General features: G+C 38.3%; 1 protein-coding gene across 1 annotated transcript in view; it reads left to right on the top strand.

Annotated features, from left to right (window-relative positions):
* Positions 1-350: 350 nt before the first annotated feature.
* The window catches only part of LOC119792840 (interleukin-1 receptor accessory protein-like 1-A), a gene marked incomplete at its 3' end in the record, with an annotated part of 224,291 nt that continues 196,870 nt past the window's right edge, over positions 351-27,771 (top strand). The window contains exon 1 of the mRNA XM_038299665.1: positions 351-1,169. The remainder of the gene's footprint in view (positions 1,170-27,771) is intronic.

Raw genomic sequence — 27,771 nt, 5'->3', positions numbered from 1 at the left:
CACAGCAGTGTCCGTCTATGTTCAATTTCTCTGTTTTTATTTTTATTTAATGTGATATAAAGTTAACGTTTTGAGGCACTGTCAACTTTGCTGTAAGCCATAATCATATAAATCAGGATGCAATTATCAGTGTGTATAATGAACAGGAATTTTGCTATTGGAATCAAACTACTGCAATTTTCAGCGTTATTCTAATTTATTGTGGTTTATTTCTCTATATATGAACGAATGCAAATCAAAACTTAAGCCTGCATATTGTTTATATGTAGCCTATCTTGTTTAATATCTAGCTCCGCCCCTGTTTTATACACATTCTACATTTTTTTCTGTTTTCCTACGCTCTCACCCCCCTCTCTACCTCTTTCCTCCTTCTCTCGCTTTTCAATCTTCTCCCTCCTACCAACAAGTGAGGATCATCTCTGCACATCCATCCGTTCTCCGTTCAGCGGCGGGGCTTTGAGTTGAGTTATAGATGTCTGCTGGAATTTCTTTTCTCCTCATCCATTTCACTGTTTAATCGATGGGGATGACAGACTGCAGGTGCAGCGGCGGCGTGCGTTAAAATCGGCAGGGACGGTGTGTGGTGCACTAGGACCGTGGAGAGAGAGTACTCTCATCGTGAGCAATGGAGCTGTAGAGGGAACCCCCCCACACACACACTCACTGGATCTGGCGATTTTATCCTTACATTTTTCTCTCCCCTTCTCATCTCCACGGGGATCGCACCAACTAATTTGCGTTTGGGAAGAAAGCAGGAGTGGATTTCTAATTCGGCGAGATTTGCGTAGAACTCGGTTCATACATTTTTTTTAAAAGAGGGTGAAAGTGTCTTTTTGCCATATCATGTCTTCTAGGCTGTAAAAAAAAAACCCCAAAACCCCCACCTTTATCTCACCCGTCCAACCTCTTTTATAAAAGAGCGTGAAGATATCGGCGCACTTTTTTTCCCCTCCAGAAAGAACCGAGGAAAACATAAATCCTCATTTTTGTGATTGAATTTCAGTCGGACGGCTGGCTGAATGGGTGACCTCGCTAAAACACAGATCACCCCCTGCTTGCAGCCGCTGTACGCACGCGTTTATTTTCTCTGCTGACCGGGAGTTGTGATGTCCAGATCCTTCCACGCTGACTGACACTTGGCTTCGTACCATTTTGGAATCAAATTGAAGGTAGGCCAGCTTTGCTTCTGTACTTCAAGGCTTGCATGTGTATTATGGCGCAATTTGGCAAAGTTTTCCGACGAACATTCAAACTGATTCTTTGATTATTCCAAAAGCGCTTTTGTCCCATCTGACTTAAAGGTTAACCTCAGACACCTGTATTTAATATGATGTAATAACCATGCAAGAAAAATTACAGAGGGGCAGGAAATATTATCAGGTCAATGCTTGATGAAAGAACTTCAGCACCTATCCGGTGAGATCAGTTTCAATTGGATATCTTGTAAATGCTCCAAGGACTGAGTGATTGTAAAACGAAATCTCAGCGAATGTTTTGCTTCATAAGCTCAATCGTGGAGATTTTTGTAGGAGCCCTCTGCAGTGCAGTGTCTTGTACATTCAGTGAGCCGCCTGGCTCACTGGATCTTACTGAGGAGAGGATTTAGATAAAGGTGTAAGCGAAACGGAAGATCTCCCCGAAGGCGAGCCTTATTATACGCACAATGTCTTCTTTATACCAGCTGCTGGTTCAGCAACAAAGCAGACACTGAAAACACACAAATGAAACTTATGCTGTGTGTGGAGGGAGTGTAAGTCTGTGTGTGTGTGTGAGGGAGAGAGAGAGAGAGGTGCAATTTGAAAAGACTGGATCAGTGTATGCGTCAAATAGCCCATACAAGTCGCGCAGGCGTTAGGATTATGGTCCCTAAGGTATGAAGGCGAGAAAGGAAATTTAACCATGTTGGAACAACCGATGACACTTATTCTGATCTACTGTACTTGTTCCCCATAGAGGAAAACGAGGCGAATCGTTGGGTGGAACTGTAGGAATACCGACGCATGACGCAGGAATCTGAGCTGGGAAAAACGATTATATATTTTATACTGGGCTTTCTACCTGTATTTTTAAGGTGTTTATTTATCCCCAGTACATATAAAAAGGTGGATCAGCCGCAAGTGAGCATGTGCTTGAAATTAACCAACTTACATTAGTTAGGTCCCTCTCTCCATGGCTCCTATAGGTTTTGCCAAGGACGGCCACATCTCTTAAAAGTCTAACTCAACCGAAGCTGTGGATCTTACAAGACACAAAGATCAGAAATAACCACCCTTAATCATAGCTGTCAGACCAGCCCCCCTCCTCCTTCCTTATAAGCTTTTCATGTGGCCAACAGCTAATTGAGCTTGCAGGGTCCACTTAGAGGTGATCCACGCCTGTAGCCTCTTGTTACCAGCTAACAAGATACGGGGGAGCATGCGTGTTTTATATAAAAAAACATAATCTCTGCGTGTGTTTTATTTTCTTAGAGCGCAGAGCCAGTCTTTAATGGATTCGTAAAGTCGCTTGTGTCTGATGTTGCAAAGTGCGGCGGATAACTGGCAGCTCGTCGCTCCCACCGGCAGCGCCTAGTCAGTAGGAAGATGACAGGAACTGTCCGTGGTGCTTAAACAGACAGCTCCTTTGTTCGAGTCTGGCCTCATTTTGTAAAGTTTGTGCAGCGGCAACTCTGAAGTAAATTGAGCTAAATATTGTAAATAAATATGTTTCTATTCGATAATCAAGCAAAGAATTATGACCCCCTGGCTAATAGCCTGTTTGTTTGAATGCCAAAACCTCTAGCTTGTGGAGGTATTGATTCCAACAAAACGATGAAGGTGGGCTATAGTGTTTAGCGACATCGAGATAGTAGGACCTTAGTACTTTTCCGTCCTGGACGTTAGGATCTTAGGCCTCCTTTGATCTGACCTGTTGTTTCATCAGGATTAACAGATGCTCAATTGGGTTGAATGTGAGGAATTTAATGGTTACTGAAACTTCTTTCAAAATCTTTATTTGTGTCTTGTATTGTTATTATTAAGGAACGTTTCAAAATCCTGATGTACCATACTCACGTGCTTATTTATCTACATCCTTAGGTTACTCGTTTTTTTTTTTTTTTTGGACTTGGACCATTTTCTATTAGGTTCTGAAGTCTGCAGAATGCTAACATTCTACAAAGATTTCAGTTTAGGAGATGTTCTAGACCTGGTTTAGCCATCGCAATGTGTCACAAATCCTTATCTTGCTTCGAACATCACCTTTAAGGATTAAATAATCTCTAAAGGTTTAAAGGTTAATTTAAAGGTTATCACCAAAAGCAATCTTTGTAGAAGAAACCACATTAAGGCTCTGGGGGAGTAACAAAAACAAAGAAATGACAAATTGTATTCCTATATAAACCAACTATAATTACACAGAGCTTTTCTTATTATCTTTGATACCTTAACATCATTAAATCACAACAGATTGATATTTCCCTGCAGTAAATTATGTTTAATATAGTTATCAAATCATTTAATATTTTCATGCAAGATAATAATTTCTATCCAAATCAATACAAACTGACACGCTATCATTTACCCAAAATTGTTACATTTCAAGCAGCAGACACTAATACTGACTTTAAACTGCTTCTGTCTCTACCGCACTGCTTTGAACTTCTCTGCTCATTTGATTCACACTGTGTTAGCCTCACTATGGTGCAAAGCCCAGAGGTGTTTTAAGAAGCATGCACAAATACTCAACAAAACCCAGGGATAACTGTTGCACCTCTTTTGCATCTATATATTTTCACTAGTTATATTCTACAATTGGTAGGTACACTGACAACAGAAAAGTTAAAGCAGGTGCTTTCAATGCTTGATTGCATTTAATGTTCAATTGTTATGCTTTGATTACCTAAGTTAATTTAAACAGCCAAGTATCTAATCCTTGTGTGTCTAATAATACACACATAAATCGGAATACATTTCAAGATTTATCAACATAGCAAGATTTCTAAGAAAATATAGGCAGTGATTATGAAATTGTTTTTGAAAAGACAGTTGTGGTGATTCTTTAGTTTGCTATTTGGTACTACGTGATTTAGTGTATAAGATACGGCCCCCGCCCCCACTTTAGAAACATATCTACACCTGAATGCAAACATAACTTCAACTAAACATTTTTTGTGTATGTGATGCAGTATGGATTCCACGGGTTTAAAAACAAAATGTCTGATAGTGTGTGCAGGCTGCACACCATGTCTGCTATAAACACAGCTGGGGAACTAATACAGCACCCAAGAGGAAATCAAATTAACTCTGGGGGAGCTGTGACAGCTTCTGTGAACCCAATAATTGACTTCAGTGCTTTTCTGTGATTACTGTGGTACAACATCTTTAAATGCACATGATCTGGGGTGTATATCAAAATGTCTTTAACTGGTTACTTTGTAGAGTACAGAGGGTACTGTACTGTGAGTAGGGACTCTCCATGCTAAGCAGTGCCTTTGTTTTTGGTCATCTCAATTTGTAGAGTAGCTGACAAAGTTGCCTTTAATTAGACTTATCCCCGTGATTGACGGTGTGTGTTTTCCCCTAGTAACATTGATTGAATTAGGCCACCATGTAGACCCATTGCTTTCCCAAGGAGGGGAAAGCAATCCTGCAGTGAGGTTTATCAATAAGCGGGTGGTTGGAGTGCTATAGTGCTGGTATTCCCCGTGGGCAGACAGCCGGTGATGAGGAAAGAACTCGCTCAGGGAGAGACCCTGATCACACGGCAGATTGGAAGCCCTCGGTGCTAACGTCTGTCGGTCCCTGCCGCAGGGGAAAAAGGGTTGGAGCCACACGGAGCTGACCCAGTAGCACACACTGGGCCAAACTTCAGGTTAGCCTTCATACAGAAATCAGATCTGTGCAGCTGTGCTTTTACTTGGCTTTGTTTTGTTTATTTATTTATTTATTTATTTATTTATTTATTTATTTATTTATTTATTTATTTATTTATTTATTTATTTTTTCTTTTAGCTATATCACAATGCATGCTTTTCATGTGTTTGGTTAGGTTAACTGAAATGTGCTCAAGTGAAAACAGATTAGGAGCCAAACCAGTTTGCAAACCTAGGATTATTATTATTATTATTTTGATGCCATTGTTTTGAAGGCTGGTTGCTTTGATGTGGACCCCCTTGAGGCCACTGGCAGCTGAGCTCCCACTGTGGCAGATTGATATTTGTAATTTAAAGGAAGTTGTCACACAGCATCCTCCAGATGGAAAGAGCTGTAGAGGCATGCTGTCAATTAAACATGGTTTGTTTAGAAATAATCATTGTGATGCAGAACCCCGGGAGCTATTTCAGGCAAATGTGCTCCAAGTTTAAAAAATATTCAATTAAATAATAATCCAGCCGAGCATGTTTTAATAACACATGGGTGTGGAGGGCACACCCATGTCCCTGAGAGCAAAATATCAAAGCAGAGAGAGCAGGCCAGTGATTTGTGGCTCTGCTGCAGAAGAGGTTATGCGATGAGATGAGAGCAAATTCATTAAAAGCCACAAGTATGCTCAGGCATGCACTCAGACACATGCATCTGGATCAGAGTTGTGCTTTTTTATCTCTCTTGTCACATTGATTGAGATCAAGACAAGAATAACATTGAATAGAAAGCACTGCTTAATGGACTACAGTTAAATAGAATTTAAAATGCACTGTAACCCCATACTGGCAAATTAGGATGTTGGTATTCAGCTGCTGGTTTAATGACCACCTATTTTAAACAACTTTCTGCACAGCTGTCTTGTAAAAATTGTAAGAGTTAAAAAGTCTACCTTTGTATAATGTTTTTTTATTTTATTTATGTCAAAACATGATTATAATGTTTCAGATATTCTTGTTCTGGGAATGATGAACTGTCTTTATTTTGCAAAAGTTCCTAGAGTGCAACGTCAATGATTTAGCTATATTGTGGTCTAAACAGCTGTTGTCAGTAAGACAGATGACACTGGAATCGAAAATAGCACACAGTCAAGTTGATAGTTAAATAACTACTAAACCCCGTGGTTTGAACAAACTGTCTGAAATGTTGCATTATGTTTGACTTGCATCTATGTACAATAGCAACAATTCAAAATGGCCCTTTGCAGTCAAACCCCAGCTGAATGGCACCTCCCTGTAACTCCCAGAGAATCCCCTCCAACTTCCAACCACTGGAATGAATCCCTCCTTCTCCTGCTTTTGCAAATTTTTTTTACTCTGACTCCACCCTTTCACTGAATTACAGGGAGAAGGCGCTTCTCTTTAGATCTTAATGTCCACAGATCATAACAGAAAGAATATTTTAGTAAAAAGATTGATGCTTAAAAAGGAATTGTAGGGGACCAGCAGAGGACCAGCCACGGGCTCATCAAGGAAAGTGGGAAAATTTTGAATGGCTTTTACTGTATAATGAATAGCCTAACTTGATAGGAAAAGCCCCTGATATAAACTTATTAAACTAAAATTAGCCTTTTATTTTACATTTCCACATTTCACCATCAGAATTCTATATGAATCTATTTTAGATTCTGCTTATCTCTATTGATAATTAACAGACTTAGTATTATTTAATTCCTAGTGGCAACATTTAACCTACATTCATGGCCACAAGTTTTGAGAATGATTCAAATGTTAGTATTTACAAAGTCTACTGCTTCAGTTTTCATAACGGCAATATACTTTTGCATATACTCCAGAATGTTATAAAGAGTGATCAGTGTAAGAGCAATTAATTGCAAAGGCAATATTTGCCCAGAAAATGAACTTTATCCCCCAAAACACATTTCAACTTCATTGCAGCCCTGCCTTAAAAGGACCAGCTAACATTGTTTCAGTGATTGCTCCATTAACACAGGTGTGGGTGGTGATGAGGGCTGGAGATCAATCTGTCATGATGAAGCAAGAATGACACCACTGGACACTTTAAAAAGAGGCTGGTGCTTGGCATCATTGTTTCTCTTCTGTGAACCATGGTTATCTCTAAAGAAACACGTGCAGTCATCATTGCGCTGCACAAAAATTGCCTAACAGGAAAGAGAATCACAGCTAGAAAGATTGTATCTCAGTCAACAATCTATCACATCATCAAGAACTTCACGGAGAGAGGTTCCATTGTTGCCAAAAAGGCTCCAGGGCACCCAAAAAAGACCAGCAAGTGCCAGGACCGTCTCTTAAAAGTGTTTCAGCTGCGGGATCGGGCTACCAGCAGTGCAAAGCTTGCTCAGGAATGGCAGCAGGCAGGTGTGAGTGCATCTGCACAAACTATGAGGCGTAGACTCTTGGAGCCAACTGTAAAGCATCCTGAAACCATTCATGTGTGGGGTTCCTTCTCAGCCAAGGGAGTCGGCTCTCTCACAGCCTTACCTAAAAAAACAACCATGAATAAAGAATGGTACCAGAATGTCCTCGGAGAGCAACTTCTCCCAACCGTCCAAGAGCAGTTTGGTGATGAACAATGCCTTTTCCTGCATGATGGAGCACCTTGCCATAAAGCAAAGGGGATATCTAACTGGTTCAGGGATCAAAACATAGAGATTTTGGGTCCATGGTCTGGAAACTCCCCTGATCCTTATCCCATTGAAAACTTGTGGTCAATCATAAAGAGACGGGTGGACAAATGAAAACCTAGGAATTCTGACAAAATGCAAGCATTGATTGTGCAAGAATGGACTGCTATCAGTCAGGATTTGGTCCAGAATTTGATTGAGAGCATGCCAGGGAGTATTGCAGAGATCCTGAAGAAGAGGGGGCAACACTGCAAATATTGACTTTCTGCATTAACTCATTTTGTCATTAAAAGCTTTTGTTACTCATAATATGGTTGCTGTTGTATTTCTGTATGTGATGACAACATCTGACATACACACATAAAAACCAGAGGGCAGCAGATCATGTGAAAATATAATATTTGTGTCATTCTCAATACTTTGGGCCATGACTATACTATATGAGGTACAAAATGAGTCAGACTTTAAGTTATATGGTCACAATGTGTGCTGATAACTGTAATGGATTTTGAGACAATATTTGAAATAAAAAAAATAAATAAAATAAAGCTAATCACTTTTTTCAAGGCTGCACTTGAAATTGTCCAGAGAGCTGTTCCAAACGAAATGTCTTTTTGTTTACACTTGTGTTAACAAAATGACAAATAAATCTTTCTAAGTCTAAGTCACTGAAAAAAAAATTATACTTGCATTAAAATCTCAATGGAATATTGTGAGTTTTTGGAAGAAGTGAGCTGGATCTCTTGGCCCATCTAGGTATATTGTTTCAGCACTCTACTGAACTCATAGCTAGTTAAAGGTTGTTTTTTTTTCAAGGTTTTAATTTCTCCTCTTATTTATTGGAGCTTTTTTAAAAGCAGTAATATTGAAAAGTTATTTTGAAATTAAAGAGGAAAACTCTGACAAAACCTGTATCATTGTACATTTCAAGATGGGGGCACCACATGGTATTTGTACTCAGGGCCCGCAAAGAGCTAGCACCACCCCTGATCTTGCCTATTATCATGTCATGGTGTTCTCCTTGACATCTTGTTTGATTGCCCTTCCTTTAGTTTTCAGAGTCTGACCTCTGTTTCTTTTTGTAGCGGAAGATTATTTAGAAGTCTGCTGTTATCATTCAACTCTGCTACAGTTTGTTTAGGACTGTTTTAGAGCCAGCTAAACATTACAGCCTTGATCATGTATTTCCTCCACTTTTTCTCACTCATCCAAAGCATCTGCGGTCACACTAATGTACAGAAAGTGTTTTGTGTCAAAGCAATGAGTTTCTTTTAATGGCTTTTTCTATCTAAAAATAGGCTAGATGCTGTAAACCGTGGAGATGTTGATCGGGTCGAGCGGCGATGCAGGTAGAAATCATGGTATGCTGAAAAAGCTAGGAAAAACTGTTGGTATGCTGAGGTGTAACATTTAGAAGTGGTTGTATGCCAACATCTCACCCTATCTATAGAAGAGAATACGCATATGCTTACTTTAAACCAAAACACATTTCAAAAGTTTGCTTTGAGCCAAACAAAGCCTCTATGTCAATGAGCTGGGTTTCCCACCATGCCGATAAGCACAAGTTTGAACACAAACTTTAACATTTTAAACCTCCTGAACTACAATGTTAAAGCGGTAACACTTTCTTTTTCAGTATATCAATAACCATGTCATAATATGGTAATAGCATAACAAGTCACACTATATTACATGGTAACAAGAAAAAACATTATTTGGTAACTACCCAAAAAATTAAGGTACATAATTTCAGAGTAGTCACCTGCATGGAATTAATACAATTGTATGTTACTATGTAACAAAGGAGACATTTATGGTAATGGTAAGGTTACCACATAATGGTTTTTATTATTGCCCATCACCTACCACCAGATTACAAAGTAAATTGTACCTTATGATCAGGAAAATAAAACCAAATTCAAGGTACATATAAATACAATTTGGTTAAGATACGCTACGATTTAGATTGGTTTGCTGTCTTCTAGGTTTGGTATTCTGTTATATCCCAAGTAATAAACTACATTTTTCTGTCATGATGGGTTCACTGGTGTGACCCAATAATGCAGAACACCACTGAGACGGAAACTTGAGTAAAAGGTTTAACAGAGTTTATTGTCACAAGCACAGAGAGAATGACTGGATCTGGTTCAGGCCTTGGAAACTGGTTCACCGGAGTCTGCGTGAGAGACAGTTCAGTTAGCGTTGCGCATAGGAGTTTGATTCTTGACAGTTTCAGATTTGTACCTTGAGGGTTCTTGGTTAAAGCCTTGAGAGGGAAACTGTTGGGTCCGGAGATGGTTTGTTCAGCAGAGTCCGTAAGCTGCTTCAGCGTCTTACTTCTTAAGAGTCAGCTGACCTTGACTTTGAGTTTCCAGCTCTTGGTCCAGAGCTGCATGGAAGTTCAGAGAGAGGCTTCAGGTTTGGCTCAGAGGGCAGGCTCGGCAGGTTAAGCTCTTCCTGAGCTTCACAGGAGAAAAACTGGTTTCCTGGAAGACAGAGACAAAAGTTAGAATCCAGTCTGGATTCAAAAGTCAACAAAGGTTCTCAGAGATACTAGGCTTAGGTGCTAACCAACTGGATCAACACTGCGGCGTTGAGGCAAGGTCTGAAGACAGCTTAAGTACTGTGGATCCTCTAATGATGGAATGAGCTCCAGCTGTGCAGGAGGCTCGACTCAGGGGGATCCACGGCGGACTCTGCTGGAGGAAGGTGGTACTTCTCCAGCTCCCAACATTTTCTACATAATAACACATCAATTTATTGCTGTTGGTGAAATGACTGAGCTACCCAGTAATAACGGTTTGTAAGTATGACTTTAACTTGTCTGCCTAAAATGTGAAGTACAGCACTTAGACAATTCTCCATAAAGTTTTTGCAATATAGTTACCCAGCAATATAGTGTAACTTGCTATTTTATTACCATGTTATTAGATGGTTATTGGTGTATTGTAAAAGAAAGTGTTACTGTAAAAAAAAATCGCTCTTCTCAGAAATGTAATGCCTTTTGTCCTTTTTCTCAGTTTTGGCCTTGCTTACTTTTCCCTTTTCTCATGGCATGTCACAACTATTTTACCTCATAGGGGTAATTATAAGGCACACAACACAAACACTGTACAAAATGATCTGGCACATACTTGAAAGAAATGACAGACACTTATTTTTCAACTAAAGCATAGTACATGGAAATGTATGATGGCATCTTAAAAATACTTACAAAGAGAAACCTGAAAATGTGAAAAATTTGAAAATGTATGTCTGGTCAGTGATTTAAAGCTGCATGATATGACGTGTGTTTATAAAAGGAATATATCAGCATTGCATTTTATCAAATGGTCTAGAATATAATATAATAATTTTTTTCATCCTACATGACAAAAAGTTTAATATAACATTTTAATCAAGGTTAATGTCTATATTTTGCGTTGTTTTGATATTAACAACCTATGACTTTTGCTGAATATCTACTTTCAAAGAACCAAAAGAGACCTGAAAACAGCCAGCTGCCCATAGAAAGGTTGAAGCACTTATAGTTAAAACTGTTTTTATGTCATTACTTTTATCATTGTCACTACTATTTATCAAACATCCTTGGTGAACAGTACTTCATGTCATGGATTTTTGTGATGGTTAGCCAGGTAATATAAGTAGTCTAGATTTTTGATATAATAAGAAACTAAACAAGCTTGCCAAATACGCTACACAAACACTAAGCTGATAAAAGTAAAATTGTTTTCATAAGTCCCTGTTACATTGTTTCAGAAGGCTTTTCATCATTTTCAGTTCTGGCATTATAGCCTTTATTGTTGGGTGGAAAATGTGAGCATGTCTTTAATGAGATTGATCACAAACATTATCCCCGCACAATATAATCTGTAGCGTTTCATTAACTCACTGGAACTTAGCATCTGCAAAATTTTTTTTTCTGCCTTGCCTTTCTACCCAAATATTTTCTCTTATTTTGCTTTGAAAGTTTGGTCTCAATTGTCCAGTTATTCTATCAAAGTGGCTTTAGCAGAGGCAAAAATCTCACCCATACAGCTTTGTAAGAACACACACACACAGACCCACACACATACACCCCCCCCCCCCCCACACACACACACACACACACTCACACACATACTCATTCTGCTATATGTTGTGAAGACCATTGACTTCCATTGATTATCAGTCATTTTCAACCCTCTCTATGTCCTAACCCTAAAACTAACCCTAAACCTAACCATTACCAATGCATACCTTACCCTAACCATAACCGCATTGACACCTTAGCCTTAAACCTAACTGTTAGCAAAAAAGCTTGTGAGGACCAGAAAGTGTCCTCACTTTGTAACAACTGGTCCTCAGTCTGATGGTGAAATTGGAAAAATGGTCTTCTCACTATGAGGGCTAGACAGGTACACACACATCTCTATTTAAGGTATACACCAGCACTATAGGTGGACATCCAGGGACCTCATAATATCAGGACAATCTGAATTGGTGGTGATGCATACGCATCAAACAAAAACCTTCAATCTTGCAACACATAGGTAGCACTTTCATTTATCACGGGAACTTCAACATTGATATACACGGCGTCGCACAATGGCAGCCCACTGCTTCCCAAGGGAATAGGGATTTATCCAATGCCTTTCATTGGATAAATCCAATGATAGGAACCAATGTCAGTCTGGAACCAATGTCAGCCCATCTGTCTGACATTGGTTCCATACCCTAGGCTGTGTCAGAAGGTAAATACAATGACATCTAGTTGATATCTCTAAGTGAACACACAAGATTGTGGTTCTTATGTTAATGTATTACTTGTTTGCTCTCAAACAACTGTTTGGTTTAAGGCACTGAGATTTAAAAGAGATTTTTTTGTTTTTTACTTAAAGTAACAACATGTTGGTGAAGATTCTCAGTCATCCCGGTCATAGTCATTCCAAAAAAGTAAAAAAAAAGTTAATAAACAAACCACTGGACTTTGTTTTCCAAATTTGAAGATTTTTCACTTCCAATACAGCAAGCTTTTTTAATTCAAAATGTCTGGAATATTGTTAAGTTCCTTGAGTAGCCCAACAAAGCCTTGTTATGGCTTAGAAAACATGCAAATGGAACCGGAAGAACAGGTCCACCCCTTAGTAATGGGGAGTCGTTGAGGTCTTTGTTAACCTGCAAATACCCGATACTGGCCTTTGCCTCTGAGAAGGCGAGTCATTAGGGTCTTTGTTGGCCTGGCTCACCAGGCAAGATGTCTTGGTCCCCTGCATGGCGATGAGGATTAGGAAGATAGCGGGAAGGAATCAACTCTATAGCTGAATTGTAGTTTTTTGAAAGCTGAAACATGAATCCACCCCCTCTGTTTAAAGTTGTTTTTTCTGTCATAACATTTTGGACAAAGAAGACAGGTGATTTGAAAGGGTTGTGAAGGAAGCCATCTACGTCCTCTGCTTAAGCATGCCTTCACTCTGGAATTTCTTCTCTTGCAAATATCTGTGAGGCCTTTCTTAAAATTGAATAGTGCCGTCCTCTCGCGAACACTACAACACTGAAAGAAATTCCAGCTTAGCAGCATTATCAGCATGGAACCAATCTTAATCTAATAAACCAGTAATCAATAACTAATCATAAGTCAATTATTTGTTTATATTCATAACACAATCAAAAAGAAAAATCAACATAACTTATAACAGGGAAGGTCTTTCTAACGTCTCTGAAACATGTCAAATTTAAGGGCATGGTTGAGAAACTCAAAAAAGAGCATGGTCTAAAAGGCCTTCTTTAGAAAAGTTATATGTAATTGTGTCTTCTCAGAAATGTTTGGGGAGACTACATGAGCGGATCGCCTACACTCCTATTCAGGATAATGTGCCTTTCTCTCATCTGATTGCTTTAAACATGACACCAAGCTTCACAAGATCATGTTTTGACCTTGCTAATATTAATCTCTACATCCCTGATCACATGATGGCTATGAAACATGGAGGCTGGACCATACCATTTCTAATGGAATCATTCTCTTAGCTGTCACTTTGCATTGGTTCTGGGCAAATCTCAGCATCATCCTTGGGGAAAAGAGATGAAATATGAACTGTCTCAATTCATGCACATGCTTAACACACACAAATGAAAAGAGCACTGGAATGTAGAACAGAGAAACACTCTTCTGTCTTCCTCCCTGACACACAACACTTTTTACACACAAGACTAGCTCTGGTAAATTGCCTTGTCATACAAGATGAGATTGTATTTAAAGGTGTAATTAAATCATCTCTCTTGTAGAATTGGTGCAGAAAGTGAATCACTGAGATAGGATTCCTTAGAGACATGGAATTTTAAAAACCCCAAAGATGGCAATTTGTATGTCAAAAACTGAGGCATTTTTAGGTACCTGATATGGCATATCAATAAAATTGGGATCTGTAATCTCTTTAAAGGGAGCCATTTCATAAAGGAAACAGAGATGCATGAAATCTTTACCTTGATTTTTTTTTATCCTGATTTGTTTTCAAACCCCTGAAATTCTCTCCATGTGTGATTTAATAAAGCACAAAAAATAGACTAGGTTGTGGAAGAATAGGCACCAAAAAAAAAAAAAAAGCTGCAGTGAAAGGAAAAAAAGAGCAAGGATCAATTCTAAAATTTCTTAAGCTCAAACAGTTCACCCCGTTATGTTGTCATTTGCAGTGGTCTGTGTTATGGAACAGCCAGTCTCTAGGGATTGGGGACTGCCATAAATATTACACTGTTTTCAACAGCCGTCTCTGATGTTGGATGCCGATTGTGTACAGGATGCTGGCTATTAGCGCCATTGGCCGGTAATGAGTGGGAGCCGAGTCTCAGCCAACTGTTAAAGGTCTTTAAACACTCTTCCAATCGAGCTCACACAGACCGAGACACATGGCAACAATGGCAACAACATAAAGCCTCCATGTTGGAGGATATGTTGGAGACGAAGCTGAGATGGGCAGATCTTCCAAAGGATAAAAAAGATTGTTCTTAAGAAGGTTTAATGATGTATGACCATTGATGTCTTAGTTTGTTGAGGCTGTGACTTTGTTACGTTTGCCGAAGGTCAGTGACATCAGTGTGTATATTTATCTTGCATATGTTTGTGTATATATATATATATATATATATATATATATATATATATATATATATATATATATATATATATATATATATATATATATATATATATATATATATATATATATATATATATATATATATATATATATATATATATATGTATGTATGTATGTATGTATGCGTGTGCTCACAGGTATGTCACACAAGCCAAGTCAGTGCTATGTTGGCTCTGGCAGTGATCTGGCACCTCTCCTCGTCCTGCAGCTCCTGCCATGCATTGCTCCCCCCGTCTCCTGCTGCCTCTCCTCCTTCCCTTCTTTCACCTCCTGCCATCCTATTTTCTTTCTCTTACATCCTCACTCTGGTGCAGATTTGTCCATGCTCTCAAAGAATAAAAAAAAATCACTAAGATTTAACCAGACCATGTTCAACCATCCTCTTATGATTTTGACACTGATGGTAGAATGAATGAAATAATGTATCTAAACATAATGCAACATCGAGAGGATGTTGACCAGACATATTTCAGAGGAAGTGTTGCTATTTACATAGCAGAGAAGCCATCGAACCTTGAACACCTTGAGTTATCTCGCAGCAGGGATACACACGTTCAACCCACTGTACACAAAACTGCACTGTCTGTTTGTTCACAGAAATCTCGTAATAAGATCCCATCTGAGATAACTGGACAGCTCCCTGTGGAGCCTTTATGCTTCTCTGAGGCCCTCAACAGCTGCATTATGGTTGGAGAACAATCAATGATACGGACTGTGTGTTTGGGTGTGTGTGTGGGTGTGTGTGTTTCTGTGTGTCTGTGTCCAGTATTGTAGATATTACTTCTGATACCACTGGATGAAGTGGATCTTTTATAGTAAATCTAACAGCCCCTTGGAGATTTGAATGCCAGCATTTTGTTTCTTTGATAGAAAAAGTAGAACTATGCAACACTTAGAATATTTATTGCATTTATGAAATAATTTACAGTATTAGCAAGTTAGAATTTACTTTGTTTTTATAACATTTGTCTGGGAAATTATCTCAATTAATAGAATAACAGATATTGCAGCTTTGAATATTGACTTATAACGATATTCACCCGATACGATATCAGCACAAATCATACTTATGTTTGATCAAGTGATATCACTCAAACAGAGAATGATAGTCAACAATAGTCGGCATGAAAACAACTGACGAGTTTATCATTAACTAATGTTTTACATTTAATTTCAATTCAATTTTGTTTATTTATATAGCCCCAATTCACAACACAAGTCTTCTCAAGGCACTTTACAGTTCAACCAGATCATACAGTTCACATTACTTACATTAACTTTAAAGAGAAGAAAAGCAATTTTATCAGTCTGTTTGTACTGTATTTGAGATTTTAGATGCAGGCCGACATACTCTGATATAAATTTATTGTGATAACAATGTCAGATTGGAGACATCCCTAAAAAAAAAAAAAAAACAAAAAAAAAAAAAAAAAAAAACAAAAAAAAAAAACTTTTACTCTTAATGTATAATGACTGTAAAAATCTCTTGTTCATTAGAAAAAAATATACAGAATTATGACCAAACTGATCTGTGAAGTAAACAATCTATGTTTGTGATCTCTATCAATCTGCAATGCTTTGGAAAATTTCTCCCACCAATTGAAAATTTTCAAATTTTTTTAAATTGCAGCAAATAAACTTTAAATGTATATTATGTTACAGCCAACAATAAAGTATTGCATAATTGTAAAGGGAAAGCAAAATTACACATTTTATGGTAAAAAAAATTTGAATTTGCATTTGTTTTGTCCTGCTCAAATCAAACATTGTGTTGCTACTGCCCAACAACAGCGCAATTGTAGTATAGGTGAAAGACGTAAGTCATTAAGAACAATCTGGCCACTCACATGAGCGATGGCGCAGCCATGTGGACCAACAAAGTCTTTTCCCAAGAAGGAAGTTTGGTCAGATGCCGCAGTGGACTCCACATCAAGATCCTGAATTTCAACAGTCAAACAAGAAAAGTTGGGCGCCAGACAAAAAAGGGACCTACTGACGATAAAAAAGGCTATTTACACCATCTGCATCAATAACAAGTTTTGCCTGAAAAACTCCCGCAAAAAGAGTGAACCCACATGAACTTTTTTTTTTCCGCCACCATTTCGGCAGGGACTGCCTTGTTGCAGCATCCAGTGTAGCACACCCACACTGAACACGGTGCAGCTGCTGTGCATTTCACAGGGATGCGCCAGGGATTTTTTATTTTTTTTTTGTATAAATAGAGATGCTATCTGCTGAGACCGCAAATACAAACAATGACAAACAGACCACGGCCCCCCAAATTTTACCTTTATAAGACTAAAGTCATACAATCCACTTATTGACCAGGGTTTTAGCCCCTTTCCTAAAAGGGTTAGACTCGGTTTATCTTTCATCAATTTAGTAATTTAGGCTATGGCTCTTAGCATCGTTATTAATCACCAACCAAATAAATGTATCTCCGTTCATTCAGATGCTACTGAAAGAAGAGTGAATCCAGCCTGAGTGATAAATCATTCACTGCGTAAAATGAACACAAAAGACCAAGGGTTAAAAATACAATGGTACCTTTATTAGCTACAATCAAACAGTAATATACCTAATAACTAAGCAAAATACTAAACACTACTGAAAATAAGCAAAATTAAAGAAATAAAAGTGGAAAAGGGGTTTAAGAGTCCGTTCAAAGTCTGAGTGATGTTCAAAATTATAGGCTTAATGCATTTAAAAGTGTCCTTTGTAATGCAGTAATGCAGCATGTGAAATGTAAATAAAACCCTGACAAGAGATTTTACCTGCTGTCAAAACACTGAAATTTCATTCAGTTTATGGTGATAAACGAATAATGACTCAAGAATGCATTAAACTACGACGAGGCTGAAAGACCCGTTAGCTTAGCTGGCCCCAGGGGTCCTGGTTCTGGTCGGGTCCAACTGAAACAACTCACAATAAAACATTACTTTGTGTAGGCCTGTTATAAAATCTTTGTAATATGCTACTATACGGTAGCAGGGCAACGGTGGTATCAGAGGAAGTAGTTTACCCTGCAACCAGAGGGTTGTCAGTTCAAGCTTTCAGTGTCGTTGTGTCCTTCGGCAAGACACTTCACCTGCATCACCTACTGATGGTGGTCAGAAGAACTGGTGGCTTGTGTGTGAATGATTGTGGGGTAAAGCGCTTTTTTCAAGTCCTCTGACTTGAAAAACATGTGCTATACAAGTACAGGCCATTTACCATTTATATTTGTAGTTTTTTTTTAAGGAATTAAACCGCTTCAGGAAACTAGATATTGTATTACATATGCTTAAACTATACAGAAAGCATATATTTTAAACATTCTTATCACTGCTTTTTATTGACATTTGTATTCATGATAAACAGACTTCAGTTATGACAAAAAGTGAAACCTGTTAGGGTAAAGGGAACAGAGAGAGGGGTAAAGGTCACTGAGATGTGCTTATTTTATTTATTGAACACATAGGAGGGCTGGAGTGTGACTGCATTGTTTAAATTAGAGCAGCAGATGTTCAGTTAATTAAATATTCCAGATGAACCTGCAGTCTATGCATCTATCCTCATTGAGTTAAAAAACATGCACCACTCATGCTTCCATCCATAACTTTTTTGTGAGTGCATATCTAGCTGTGATTAATGAAAAAAGATTTCTTTACGTCTTTAAAAGTCTGCACTGTGCTTTCACCTATATACTATGATGAGTTTAAAAAAATGTTATGTTCTGTTTATTTTCCTCTTGTATTTGAACAAAGCGTTTTAAAGCACTTAGAACGTACATCACAGATGACATCTTGACTTTAAATTATTCAATTTCATCACACATTCTGAAGGATTATCCTCCTCACTGTGCTTAGTCATAACTCTGACTTTAGATGTTGTTTTATAAAATCTGTGTGACTTTTATTGAGTTCAAAGATGTAATCCATCTCCAAAATTTCCATCTTGAAGTTTTTAGCCCAGCGCATTCTTATGTGTTTTTTTTTATACATGGAGGTGGATATGGATTCTGTCCAACTGGGAAATTAATGGGCATTCAGTCTGAACAGCTGCTTTAAAATTCCTTAAAGAACGGTGGTCTTTCAAACAAAGATTATTAATAATCTAAACTTTATGCTGTATGGAAATCAAGGTCCAGACAATTTAATCTGTTTAGCTTTTTTAAAGTATGAATCTCAAAACCATATTTGAATTAGTATTAAGATTACTGCTTAATGATATCAACCTAGCTTTATATTAATTAGGTGTAATCATGCAGTGTCAGTGCCAGGTACAGCTTTGATACCATAGTGTAATTAATGTAAGCTGTTGACAGTATGGTTATTAATCTCAAAATAAATTTGTTCTCCTGATCCTTTTTTTGAATCATTGTTTTAATATACTACTTTCTTGAGAATCCCCCACAGACAGCATCAAACAAATCTAAGTAAAAATATACTAAGCTGCACAGATAATGCAATCACAGATTATTTGATAGTATACATTCCTAAATTCTTCCGTCGTGGAGGCATTGCTCTTCCATGTCGAAAGAAGCCAGTTGAGGTGGCTCAGGCATCTGTTTCGGATTTCGCCTCTCTCGGAAGGTGTTCAAGGCATGTCCTATTGGGAGGAGGCCTCATGGAAGGCCCAGGATACCCTGGAGGGACTTTGTCTGGTGTAATCTCGGGTCCCCCCAGAGTAGCCTGAGAAGGTGTGTGAGGATCAGGAAGTCTGGGCATCTCTGCTTACACTGCTCCCTCCACAACCAAGCCCTGGATAAAGCACAAGAAAATGGATGGATGGATGGATGGATGGATGGATGGATGGATGGATGGATGGATGGATGGATGGATGGATGGATGGATGGATGGATGGATGGATGGATGGATGGATGGATGGATGGATATACATTCCTCATTGTAGAAGTGTATATCAGCAATCACCATTTTTTACCTACAATCTCAAAAATTCTCTGGAAAATCTGTTATGAGCCACTATTGTTTGTGTTTTGGCTTTCTTTTGAGTTTGCTTGTTGGTCATTTCTCGGTTGTTACAGAGAATGTTCTAAGGTTAGTTTATTCAATTGTCATAAATTGTAAAAATGGAGTGGGGCTTTTCTCCTCCACTCTCTGCTGGCTTACATTCTTTTGATCAAATTGTTTTGTAACATTGACAAACTAGAAAATAACCATTTTTGCATTTCATCAAAAGGATTTTGCCATGTTGTTTAAAACTGTCAACTAGTAAAATATACCTCCCTTCACCATATAGGAATTTTACAAACTTTTACAGAAAATAGAATTTTTGAAAATGAAAATCATTAAATTTAATGTGAATATTGAAATAAATGCTGGGCACTGAAAATAATAAACTTTGCCCATAAACTTAGAAAAGACCCACCTGGAGCCCCTGTTGGATCCTCCTAGACATTAAGCCAAAAGATCAAGAAAAAAGAATGACAATAAGAGCTTTGGAATCGGAAAAAAAGAATGGCAAGGATTACAGGGAAATGTCCCTGTCAACCTCAGAGAACGGAACATGGCACCAGCGACCTGCTCCCTTAACAAGAGTTAGGAGTGTACCAACTGTAAATTCTGAAATCAAAGTAAATTTGCACCACTTTAAAATGAAGAACAGTAAAAAATATCTTCTTATAAGAATAAAAGGTATGAGCACAATCTTTATCCTAAAAGGTGTTCTGTCTGATATTAGGTCAGCCTTTGGGCTAAAAACCGTCACAGAAGAAAACTCTGAATGTTATTATAAACTTCAACAACAAGACCAAAAGGCTATAAAGAGAGGCTCTAAAGATACAAAGTAAATGTCTGTACAACTTAAAAGAATTCAAGAGGATCTTCGCTGAGATCATCAGCAAAAACATGAATAACTCTCCTGTGAATGTGAGCTTTGAATTCTACCTGGGCCTGTTACTAATTTCCTAACTTCCTCACTGAAAAAAATAATAATCTAAAGTTTAGAGGAGCTGTTGGTATATCCATATCAGATCTAGAACCGAACTTGTGTTTCAGCTGGAACTGATTTTTACTAAATGTCCTAATTTCACCAAATAAACTACAAAAAGAAATGGTAAACCATGTCAGCTTTTCTTCCTGTTTTCGCTGTATTTTACTTTCCTCAAGAAAGCGTTGCCTGTCACAAATTCTCAAAAATAAATACCTCCCTTTTTTCAGGTGTTTTTCACCAGGCCCATAAGCAATTATCAAACCACCATTGAAAAAACTTAGACACACTGCTACTGCAGTACTATGGCCTGTTTTAAACCTTCCCTTCACCAGTAAGATTACTGCCCTTGTCAAGGTGTTCAAACATTTCTTCACCAGTCTGTATTTATACTGACTACTGAGACGAGTCAGCGGATGTTGGTCGTATCTGTGGAAAGTATGGTTGGCCATATCTTTTTTTCACATGCTCCCTGGATACCCTCATTGGGAGGTGTACCAGGCATGTCCCACAGGGTAGGGCTCAGGGAACGACCCAGGACATAATGAAGAGACCATGTGACCTGGCTGCCCTGGGAGAACCTCAGATTTTCCCTAGTATAGCTGAAGGCGTCTGTGACAAAAGAAGTCTGGGAGTCTCTGTTGAGATTGCTGCCCACACTTTCCATTCCTGGATGAAGCAGAAGATGAAGTACTTGTACGAGTATGATTAAGAGTAAAGAAGGAGTAGAAGATTTCCTGTGTGGCATTCATAGAGCAGTATTTTATATAATTTCACATTGAAAGTCCATGGTTTAATCTTGGCCATGTTTTGCAATTTATAAATGTTATAAATTTACTAATAACTGTAACCAGAGTATACAGTTAATTCATTATTCCTTTATTTAAGGGTAAATGTTGGTCAAATGCTTACATTGTAACTGACAATCTGCTCAGTTACCAGTTGTTATTAACAGCTTACCATTGTGGCTGGATGTTTGGACCAGCTCTTAAAAGACAAGTTTTCTTCACCATCATTAAATGTCAATAACTTAGTCATAAATTTGGGATAATTATTATTTGTTACCCGCAAGGAAAATATTTGTCTCTGTCTATTCATGTTGATTCAGCTTTTAGAGGCAATAAATGACTGTGTCCCTCACTTAGGACCTGTCTGCCTTGGGTGACTGATTAGGATACCTCCTAGATGTCTCCCTGGTGAAGTGTTCCAGGCATGTCCCACTGGGAGGAGGCCCAGGGGGAGACCCAGGACACGCTGGAGGGACTATGTTTCTCGGCTGGCCTGGGAGTGCCTTGCGATTCCCCTGGAGGAGCTGGCCCAAGTGGCTGGAGAGAGGGACATCTGGGCCTCCCTACTGAAGCAGCTACCCCCGTGACCCGACCCCGGATAAGCGGAAGAAGATGGATGGATGGATGGATGGACGGATGGATGGATGGATGGATGGACATGAAAAAATGTGTAATAGAAAGATCCAAATGAGTCTTTGAGGTAGAGTATTTGATGATGGTCAGTTTTTTAGTTTAGATGTTGTGGTGCAGTGAGAAATGTCCTTCAGATTAGCAGTATAGATGATCTATAGCAAACAGATTTGTAACAGTAGTCTTTGGTAACATTGATATCAGTCACTTAATGCAATTATAAAAAATGACCAATGTACACATTGCATTTGATGTGACAGGATTGAAATGTGTATGAAAACAATTTGGTGGTTTGGCGATGCAATGCTTCTGTTGTCAAGGTGATTGATAGCTTAGTGGCTAACACAGCTAATTCACAGCCAACCAACAGGCCTCAAATGCTGTTGCAATCAGGCTTATTCTTCTATGATAGCAGCTAGGCTAGGATGGTAACCACAGGCCTGGAAGCACAAGATGTCGGACCATGCCAAAACTGGGTCATAAAAGAAATTCTTTTGGGTAATGAACTGACCTGCTCTCCACAAGCTGGCCCACCAACATAAACATTTGAATGTCAGTGTGACTAACTTAAACACTAAGGATTGTAAGTGGCTCATGAGGAATTGGGGAGAAAGGGGAAGTTAAATCAGAGATAAACACATTCAGACACACAGCATTAGGAGGACAAAAATGACGGAAAAAGGCATCTGTCTTGTTAAAAACACACAATTTGAATGTTTGTCATGAACCTCAGCCCAAAAATGTTCAGGAGCTATCTTTTATTAAACCACCATATACATACTAACTACTCCCCTACAGCAGGCAAGATACCTTTTTAATAAGCAATAGTATTAGTAATAGGAAGATTGTTGTTGCTGTCCCACGGGGGACAGGATGAACTCAGATCCAGTTTTGTTGTGAGCAGGGGTATCGGCAACAGCTAAACTCCAGCAGTTTTAGATTCTATGTCTGCTCCGGCCTCTCTGATACCTCAGAGTCAGTCCAATACTGCGCCGGTGAAATAGTAGAATTTTAAACTTTTGGGTCACTTACGGTGCATGATGCACTCAACTCAGTAGGGGGTGATTCCTGCAGCTTGGTTAATGGGATGAGAGCTGGCTGAATAGTGCAGGATGGAGGCAGCAACTCAGCGATATGAGGGTCAGTACCACTCATAGCGCAGAAGGCACACCGGGCACAGAACATCAGGCCAGGACGGGTTATTTCAGTCGATCGACAGGCGGAGATTTAAAAACTCCATTGTACAAATGGGCGGTACCAGAAATGATAATGCTGGGTTTTCAGCTCAAAGTTTCTTCTTCAAGGAGGGATGCAGTCCTTCCCGGCAGAAAAATGGACCATGGTTTCGGAGATCACACCACGTGTATTGTGATGTCCACCTGGAAAGCCAGGTCACCTCTAGTATCCAGACTGAGGAAGCCTGTGGAATAGGAAGATTAATTTGGGTGACCCGCTTAAATAACCGGTGTCACAGAGGTCTGATATCAGCTCACTGTGTTTTTTTATAGGACATTTGATCAACAACAGTGAACAGACAACAGCCTAAAGGAATAAGCAGCTGTAGAATTTTACTTATAAAACCATTTCATGCAATAGTGAAATGAAGGCTTGCAGGGTACGTTTTACTTGAACCACGCACTCTTATATTGCTGTGATTTGAATTATTTAAATGTGGGTAAGCCAATGGGTAAGCCAATGGCTGCAAAGAGCTGTATGGGATTATTATTATATACTGACAACTATTCTGATCAAATTGTGCTAATTTTTTCATTTCTTTCCTTGATATCCATTGTTACCAATCTCAAACTCTCTTCCTTCTTTCCCCATACTTTCCTCTCAATTTCTTCCACTTCTCTCTATTCCCCGGCTGTCCTTAGTCAAGCAGAGAATCGATTTTTAAACAGGCAAGGCTCTGGGGACTGAGCAGAGAACCATTACTGGCCTCATTTAGGCTCCATTGCCACTGCGATGGCTTCTCAAGACAATAGGATAGACTCTGTCGTGGATACCAAATCGTAAATGCACATTCCAACTGAAAATCGCTCAGGCCAGCATTTCCTGTCTTCAAAGAGGTTTTCTTCATTTATTTATTTATTTTAAGAGGATCCATAGTGATGTCCCTCCACACACAATGCAACAATCTTTTTCATAGTTACAGGACAACAATTATGTTATAGCTATTAATTGTTCTTACTTTTACATTCTCCTAATTTTCCCTTTTCCACTCCTCTGATGTGAAGTCTGCAACATATGGTAGTGCTTTTCTACTGTAAACAGTGACTGCTGAGACTGCATCTGGGAACTGAGCTATGCTGTACCCAGTTGTATGGCTATCAGACAGCTCATGCAGCACATGCAAAAAGTTTCTAGAAATCCTGCAGCCTCTGTTTATGTGACAGAGTCCCTGTGTAATATGTTTGAACATAGGAAATCCAGGTCTGCATTGCTTTATTTCAGCTTAGGAATCCCAAAATAGAAATATAAATGTCGGACACAATAATCTCATATAGGAGTGTTTGGCTGTATAGGCTTTCTTTTGCAACAGCAACCACTGATAAAAAAATGTGGGCAATTAATAAATATATCAATGCCCTTTGACAAGAAATGTCAATTTATCAGACAGCAGTTTGGTAAATGAAGGGTATTATAAGATAATTTGAATAAAGACAACAGTGCAATGGAAGGAATCAATAACAAGTTGGTACTTTTAGCAAAGGAGTTATTAATGTTTCTGTTATTGGGTCCATCCAGTTATTGTAAATCAGAAAGTAAGCCAAAGCAGAAGTGTGTCAGCAGATGCGATGATGAGTGCTGCCGAATAGCCTTGACTGTAAGGAAGAAGGTAGAAAAAGGAAGCTGATAGATCCTACCGAAGTTCATTTGGAATAGGAACCTACTGATACTTCTATTTGGTGCTTAAGGGAGTGGCAGCCTAGTGGTTAGTGCATTGCACTTGAAATCCAAAGGTTCCGAGTTTAAGCCACACTCCTACAGACTGCCACTCTGGGTCCCTGAGAAAGACCCTTAATCCCACACTTCTCCCCGGGCCTCTTAAAATGGCAGCCCACTGCTCCCCAAAGGGATGGGTTAAATGCAAAGAGTTAATTTTGTTGCTGTGTACTTGTGACAGTTTAATGACAATAAAAAGCTTGAAAAAGAACATATACTGTATGGCTTCGCACAATCCTTTGACTAAAGGACTTATAGCCACAAGATAAAATAATTTAACAAGAATACATTATTTCTTGAAGTGTAGTTTGTGTGACAAATGCAAGTACACATGTTTTAGGTTTTATCATGGAGAGCTTCAGCACTACAAAAAATCTAAATCTAGATATGTCTTTATTTTCTTAAAATAAGTGCATTTGTTCTTGAATTGAGGAGGTAAAAGAGACATTCTGCCAATGGAACAAGACAATTTACACTTAAAATAAAAAAACACAATTGCATTGTCTTATTTCAAGTGCATATTATCTATTTAGCTTATTTTAAGAGTAAAATTACTCATTCCATTGGCAAACTATTTCATTTACATACTCAAATTAAGAGTGAATACACTTAATTTAGGAAATTTTGTACTTATTTCTAGATCGTTTTTGCAGTGAGCTGCTCACTACATTTGTGTCATTTTTGTTTCATGTAGTTCTTTATCAGACTGTTGCCTGCAAAAAAGAAGTCGTTTTAGTCAAGTTTACATGCTCTCTCCGTATGTTTCCCCCAGATTTACATTCACAATCCTTATTCAATTACACAATTCTACTCTGCTCTAGAAACCGGCTTCAATGCTGCTCAAAAAACAGGTACAGTCATTTCTTCTGTTCAAATGTTAGAAACATCTGAAAAACTACTGGCTCTTTGGATTTTTCACAGTTACATATGATGATATTAGTAAAAAAGTAGAAAAGAGCAAGAATAATCTGTATGGTTTGTTGTTTGTAATTTTTTCTTTCAAAATAAAATGAGAAAAAAACATAAATAGTATGCTAAGATAAATTATGAGTTTTAAAACAATTCTAGCGAAAAATTACCTTTTCTTTTTACACTACAGTTTTGCATTGGATTCCAGCCTATTTATTTGCTTCCTACTGTAAGGGTCTGGTCAATAAATGTGAAATTGTAATAATGTCTATTATTCTGGTCCAATGAGGACAACATAGCTCTCAGGCCAAAACAGAATTACTTTGTTAACATACCTCAGGGAGATTTATTACATCTTACATCTTATATCCCTCTCTAACTTACTAAAGGAGATTAAGTTGACTTACTAAAAAACACAAATAAATAAAAAAGTCTGTTGACTTAATTTTGTTGTATAAAGTATGGTGTTTGAAAGGTACCATCTAGGTGCTCAATTAAGCTCTGTTGTTACATATGCAGGTGGTGGACAGAGTAATCAACAGTAATACTTGAGTAAAAGTATTTCCAATCATAGTCAAATTTTACTCAGCTACAAGCAAATGTTACTCATTCAAGCATTTACTCAAGTTAAAGTATTGAAGTACTCACTTTTAAAAATACTTGAATATTTAAAAGTACTTACATTTAAAATGATTCAAGTATTTAAGCTGTGGAAGCAGACCAAGAATCAGAATTTTTGCAGAAATCGAAACAGTGTTTGAACCAGCTTATAAGCCATCCATCGTCATCTTCCAGTAAGTCATTCCCCCACTCCAACTCCCGCAGTCCTCAACTGTCCCCTTAACACTGCCAAGACTCCCTTCCTTGCACATTTATGCACACGCTTATGCAGTTATTTATGGATGTGTGATTGCCTATACCATGTCCACCTGATTATTCATCACATCTAACTTGTTTGAAATTGATATTCTTGTTTTGCCACCTTTTTTTCTGTTCAAGTCTAAGCACTCCGTTTAGAATAAACATGGACGAATGTGCATTTCCATTAAACTAAAGAGAAGTATATTTACAGATTACAGTGATTTAGACACAGTTTTCTTTTTAGTGTTAATTGTATTACATGAAAAGTGATTCAATTTCATTGTTCTAGTTCTAAGCAAGTGGATGGAATAGTGTACAGCAACAGCTGTGCAGAGTATGGGCTGGAAACCCCAAGGTCAAAGTGGGAAACACCTCCAAAGGTGGTAGAGAACGATCAAGCCAAGATCCTGTTGGACTTCCTGATACAGATGGACCTAATGGTAATGGCAAACCACCCGGACATTGTGTCGGTGGACAAAAAGCAGAGGAAAGCCATTGTGGTTGACATAGCAATACCAAGTGACTGCAACATCAGGAAAAAAGAACATGATAAACTAAAGAAAGAGACGTTGTAATGCCATTTCATATTAAATTGAAGACCTATGACACAAGCAACACAGATGTCGGTGGCCAAAATTACCACATAAATTATACAGGGCGAAAGGCAATTCACTTAAATGTTTATTTTAATATAAAATATGACCTTTTGATCCAGTAAAAATCTGTGATGGTGGAGACAAGAGTAAAACAAAACCAGGAAAAACCTGCCATTTGTTGGCAGCTTAAGTTTGAAGCTTTGTGTTTTGTACCCTGCATGTGAAACTCTACTGCCTTGCCCACCACTGTTTGAGGTTTGAAATATTTCTTGTACAAAACTGCCTCATATACATTGCATGCTACCGCTTTCAGCCATGATGCAAAATTTGGGTTAGGTAATGAGATTTCATTAAATATATACTTTCCCATGCTGAGGCTCAACCTTCTTACACCCTGAACTACATTTGTCTCCTACATTTGGTTCTGCTTTTATGGTAATGTGATGTTACAATGAGTTACAATTC

This window comes from Cyprinodon tularosa, unplaced genomic scaffold, assembly GCF_016077235.1.
Source record: "Cyprinodon tularosa strain WSP-4 unplaced genomic scaffold, ASM1607723v1 ctg432, whole genome shotgun sequence".
NCBI lineage: Eukaryota > Metazoa > Chordata > Actinopteri > Cyprinodontiformes > Cyprinodontidae > Cyprinodon > Cyprinodon tularosa.
Note: the sequence above shows the minus strand (reverse complement) of the source record. Positions and strands in the feature narration are given on the sequence as shown.